The sequence below is a fragment of the Papaver somniferum genome, chromosome 6 (assembly GCF_003573695.1).
Source record: "Papaver somniferum cultivar HN1 chromosome 6, ASM357369v1, whole genome shotgun sequence".
Classification (NCBI taxonomy): Eukaryota; Viridiplantae; Streptophyta; class Magnoliopsida; order Ranunculales; family Papaveraceae; genus Papaver; species Papaver somniferum.
In genome coordinates, this window is record NC_039363.1 from 70,984,417 (window position 1) to 70,990,830 (window position 6,414).

A 6,414-nucleotide genomic window follows, 5' to 3' on the forward strand; every position below is an offset into this window, starting at 1 on the left:
AATAATAAATATTTCATATGCCAGTTACGAACAAGAGAACAATTACTACAATATGAGTCAACATAAGAATTATAACTTCTCTAGCCATGTACGAACGTAGACATTAAAGCTCAACATTTATTCACTGGCGGTGACGCAATCAAGAAAGTAAGTACATCCCTAGAGAATATCCTACGGAATCCTGTAGCATTTTATTCACAAAAGTGTAATCATGAAGAGAACAAAACTGCAATTATCAAAAGAGTTTACTTCTCTTTTGCAAAGAGCTTAACCTATGAGAAAATATGAGATATATGTTCTAATCACCAAAGAATGATAAAAAAAAACATACCTCCTAAAATAATCAATACAAATATATAATCCATGAAGATTAGGTATTGCAATTCATCTTCCAAAATAAAATTTAATTAATAAACTTTAAACATGCAAGATGATAATATTTGGAATATCTAATGTAACACATAAAAACTACTCCAAAAACTAGTGTTCCTCCTTAAATAATAAGAACAAAATTCCTACAAGGAGTTAACTAGTGAAAGAAAAGAAGAAAAAAATCTAACTAAATACCAGTTGAAAAGACGTCGGTACCCAAATACACCACAATCTTTTAATTATCCACATATAAGTCATTTACCGAATGTGATCGGCTATGGACAGAGTTGAGACAATACAACATATTCGGTTTACATTTCATGTGATCGTTTATGGATACAAGATCGAAACAATACAACAACAAGATCACTTATGTGATTGACTATGGATACAAGATCGAGACGATACGACAACAAAGTGTGCACTTGATAATACGTACGGTATTAAACCAAAACTCTATAGGATCAATATCAAGTGTTACGGAATTAACATATAAGTGCAATTTACTTTAAATTATATAAATCAAATATAATTGCGGAATAATAAAGTAAATGGCACAACAAGATTTTGTTAACGAGAAAACTGCAATTGCAGAAAAACCCCGGGACCTAGTCCAGTTTTGAATACTCTCAGAATTAAGCCGTTATACAAAATCTAATACCAACTTCGTATAGTTGAGACCAACCAGACTACCCTTAGATACTTAGTTTCGTCAGTATCCCTGCGCCTTCGACTTCTAGAGTCACGCACGTGGATAGCAAGTCCTTTGGATCATATTCCAAACAGCAAAGGAAGAATATGTTTGGTAACTACTCTAACCAATCTTGCTAAAAGATAAGTGAGTTGTTGACAATGGCTCTTTTGTTTAATCTAATAAACTCCTTTGTCTGGTTAGATCAATCTGAATCAGTAACTTAAATTCAGATTTACAATTATCAGATTTGGATATTGAATAATACCACCAAACGATAATTGTAGATCTCACCCAACTAATAAATTAAATCAGTCAAATATAAACTGATTCTAGTTGGATCACATCTGATCAAGGTTTGTGCATTAAAACTACAAGATACGAAAACTAATAAGAAATCTTCTTCGTCTTCAAATCTTATATTGCCTTCAATAACTTGCACAACACCACTTGAATCCTCTTGTGATCAATCACGCACAAAACGGAGTCTGTTAACAATTGATTATCACAAGATGTCTTTAGATCTGAAGATGGTTATAAAGATCTTGTCAATACTTTGATCTAGTTTGAGTGAGCCTTATATCAGAAGAGAAGGTTCTCAAGAATAAACAAACTAGGTGAAATCAAAGTTTCAACGACTGTTAGTCAATCAAATCAATAATCGAAAACTAATAACAATGCAGTTATCTTGTTTACCACCAACGATACTCGTAGAGCTTCAGGATCCCACGGAAGTCTTTAAACGAGCGGTTGTAAGAGATTTTGCCTAATTAGGGTACTTTCCTATCCGGATAAACAGCTCCACCAGAAACAACAAAAAATGAAGTTTTCCTGGCTCTTAGAATAGTTTGCAAGAAATGCAAACTCAAGTATTTATAGACCAAGATTGTTTGAACAACAAGGAAATTCCAAAACCAAAAATATTCTCAAAATATGCATTAAAGTACCTAAATTCAGGTTTCCTATTTCTAATTAATGTTAACCAATATTTCCGAAAGCTCTCACAGAAAATTTCTACTATTAGTCTAGCACATTAACTAATAATATTTTTCAGAGGATATGCTTTAATTGCTGGTAATTAAAACATACATGATGAAAATAATAATTAAATAATTTTCAATATTTCGGACCAGGGATCACCTTAAGCATCAAAGAATATCTTTGAACAATAAATTATAAGATTTATGTTCATGTTCAAATATGTCGACATCTGGAAGCTTCTCATCTTGACAAACCTAAAACCATAATTCACACATACCATGAAGAAATATGTGAACCATGGATATTTATTTTGTACATGGAACCAATTAAACCATTACTCCAAAATATGTTGTGACCGTCTATAACATGATTCCCAATATCGGTTGTAATCGGTTACACCTTACTTCATGAAGTAACTTGCGACGGGTTACACCTTGCTTCCCGAAGTATCTTGTGACCGGTTACACCTTTCTTCCCAAAGGTAGCTTGTGACCGATTACAACTAATTTCCAAATTCATATTGTGACCAGTTATACCTCGGTTCCTAAAGTAACTTGTGACCGGTTACAACTTGCATTCCAATATAGCTTGTGATCGGTTACACCTTGATTTCCAATGTAGATCATTACCGATTACAACTAGGTATATTATGTAGGCTATGACCGGTTATACCTCAAGTCTCAACAAAGTTAAGATAGATTCTACCAATCCAAAAGATATTCAATGAATAACAAGACCAATCATGATTTCCCTTTCGTTTATAAAAACAAGTTCATACATCTACTTCCTTAAACTAATGTAAAGATACATGGTTTTCTAGGATGAAATCACACCTATATAATGCATAGATAATCAAATAATTATATATAATAGATTATGTCAATGTCGTATTTACGAAGTTCCACTAGAGTATTATATACAATATATACAACTTTGCATGATATGTTTTTAATATAACACGACTTAAAAGACACGTTAGGGATGGAAACAAAATCAAGTCAATATTACTAACCTCAAGTGGCAGGATGATGTCATCGTTATAGTCGTTACTTATTCTTATTCATCAGGTCTTCAGAGTAATACTTGTATGTCTCAACATTCCTAGACTTTCTAATCTAACCTAAACGAATTTGACTCTGGAATTTAATCAAGCGTCTCTAGATGTGTTTTGATAGTAACAACCAAACTTGACATACCAACACTTGGTGGGTTCGACCGAGCTATGCTCTAACACCAGTGTCCTCATCGATTTTGAGATCTTTGATTTTATCATCAACAACATCCAAGAACCCTTCAGGAAAGCTCTTCATTGAGCAGATCATTGATGTAAGGACCCTCAAGCTCGTCAACGCTGTTAGACCGGTCAAGTGACAAATTAACGAATAATAACTCGATTAGTTTAACATGAACATTAATTAATAGAAATTAATCTAACAACGATCTAGATATGAAACTAGTATCATCAGATAGGTCTTGAAAAGTGACGCATAATGGACTACTCAAACGTGCCAATCGGATACCGGATGAAGAAGATATCTTTAGATTTTAATGAAGGGAAAAATAGTCTTTACGCAGTTTGAACCGCCTGGCTTCGCTTATCAGTTTATCGGGTGCCTTTTAACATTTTTGATCGGCCTTATCTCCAAAACGAGCCGAGAAGAATTCATTTCTCTATTTTCTTTCTCTTTCTTTTTCTTTCTTCTTTCTTCATCTTCTTCTCCATGTGCTCGTTCCTGCTGGTGATTTGAGAGACGAGAGAGATATTATGAGATCGAGGTTAGAAGAGTCTGATCAAGAATAAACTGATGGTGGTTGTGTTGTTGTGATTAAACTTAAGAGGAAGTTGATTCGAGAAATCAGTGAGTTAGGGTTTCTGGATTTGAAGTTAGATTTGTATATAGCTGATGATAATGAATTTGTGTTGTTGTTGGATGAAGAGTAACTGGGTCATTGTTTAATTCATGTTATGGAATAGTTTTGAGAAGAAATTGCAGAGCTGGGGTTTCTGATATGAAATCGAAGATTAGGTTTCATGAAACAAATTGATGTTGATGAAATCAAGAAGTTAGAAGATGGGTTTGTTCTTAATTGACGATTGTTTGAAGCTGTAATGTTGTTTGAGGATTAAATCAAGAAGCTAGGGTTTGAGTTGGGTTTCATGCATGGAAGAATTGAGCTGTAGATTGATAATGAGAAGATGAAATTAATGTTTTGATAAGGATATTTGAGATGGGTTTTAATAGTTTGAGTGGATTAGGGTTCGGATGAAGAGTAATTAGGAATTGAAGAAGTCGAGGTTTTGAAGTTGAGATCGATTGAAGCTCATGTTTGGATTTGTTGAAGAACTAGGGTTCGATTCTCGTATCAAGAAGGTGATTAAGTTACTATTGGTGCTGGTTCAGTGAACCTATTATGAGGTAATTGATTTCTCAATAACTTAGTACAGTTATTATGTTCTGTTTTGAGTTTATGGGTTTGTTAATTGAACTAAGAGTTGAGATGGATGTATGTGTGTTGAATGGACCTGAGGCTTTGAGAATGTTTCGTGGTGTTGCTTTGACTGTGTTTGTGTAGCTAGTAATGTGATTGAGATACAATGTAGGATTGAACCAAGTGGAATTAGATAATGGAACTGAAATTGCAGATAGTGTTGGCTGGAGATAATGTATTTGGCAGGGAAGAAGATTTAGTGTTTCAAATGAAGAACATATATGTGATGCTGGAGTCATTACACTTAAGTGGAGCTGTTAGTGTTGAGATTCACAGATGTAAGGGTCATTGTGGTTGCAGTGGCAGTTCAATTGTGTTGGTGGTTTGAGATGATGTTTTCTGTGTAACTGAAGATGTAGGGTATTGTGATTTGGTCCGGAGGTGAACTGTAATGGGTGCAGATGAGAAATGTGTTGGATATGTGTGTATTGAGTTGATGATGCTAAAACTGAACTCGGTGGTAATGTTGTGATGATGTTAAGTTGGTTATGGTATCTATGAAGCTGTAATTTTGACTGACTTAGTAGTCTTGGTTCTGGGAGAGGCCGAATCTAGTTGAACTGATGAGACATTGCTGGTTGAGTTACAATTGTTCAGTGGTACTGTTGTTGGTGATTATAGAGTAGCAGGTGATGATATGAACTGAGCTTGAGTAAGGCTGTGAGAGTTTGTAATTGAGTCATTCAACTGAAGTTTGGTGAATTCAGAGTGGTGGATTGTATTTGCTGTGAAAGCTTGTTACTGCTTTTGCAGGTAAACTTAGTTTCAGTTGTGAATTGTAGAATTCTGTTTTAGTAAATTTATTTGTATAATGATAAATGTTAGAATAAGGTTGGTGAAATTGAACTAGGATAAGAGTTGCAGGTGTGGTAGAATCTTTGGCTTGTGCTTGTGGCTCAGGCCTGAACCTTATGCATGTCTGACTGAACTTATTCAGTCTGACTCAGTTGTATCATTGTCTGACTTAGATCATTTGACTGAGTTAACTCAGTCTGAACCAGACTCAACTCACTGAGTTGACTCATGTGACCAGATCGTTAACATGTTGACTGTTAGTTGACCTTTGACCGTCAGTTTGACCGTTAGTTAATTCAGATGGACTGGACATTAGTTTAACGGTCTTGAACTTATGACTAGTTTTCAGAGTTTGATGTTTGGACCCCTTATGGTCTGAATTCAGCTTTAGCTTCTTCTACAAAGTTGTAGATACTCATAAGACTTAGCAATTGGACTATAGAACCAAACCATATGAATTAGTAAACATTCGAAATGTTAAAGATAGATAATAAAAAGGTGTAAAGTCATAAGTGGTCTTAGAACCATTAGATAGTTCACTTAGCTTATAACTAGAGAATTATATGGGATTTTGTTATGAGCCTTGTGTGAGCCTCTTGTCTAGATTCTTAGAGTTCTTGTGTGTTTAACAGTTAAACTATATTAACAACGATCGATTCAAAGGACGAACCAGTGGATCTCGAGGTAGGCGTGGCTTGTCATCAAAAGAGGCGGGAATACATTTGACTCTCTTGTAACCATTGATGTTTTTTTTATAAAGATTTATGTTTATCAAATTCATACATTATCTAGTTATGCATTCCATGTTGATTATGTTAATCTCCGTGGTTTGGAAAGGACTTGTAATGTTTTGTTGTCAATATGAATTGTTATGGGAAATGAGAATTTCCACGTGTGGTATATAGGATACGCTCCTTCACATATATATCTACATGAATTCTGCTTTTATGCTTACTATTGGTCAACAGGGGTGATATCAATAGCTATTAGGTGTGTAACTGGTTGACACCATATTATACATTGTTTGAAGAAGGAGTTTGTCGATATACATGTTTATTTACTTCAGTGACTTGGTCACTTTTTAA

The 6,414-nt window shown here is 34.4% G+C and overlaps 1 long non-coding RNA gene across 1 annotated transcript; it reads left to right on the forward strand.

The window, feature by feature from the left end:
- Positions 1 to 3,710: 3,710 nt before the first annotated feature.
- Positions 3,711 to 6,208, forward strand: LOC113287940. Its single transcript, XR_003330415.1, has 2 exons — positions 3,711 to 5,287; positions 5,962 to 6,208. It is a non-coding gene; the product is annotated as an uncharacterized LOC113287940 (long non-coding RNA).
- The last annotated feature ends 206 nt before the right edge of the window (positions 6,209 to 6,414 follow it).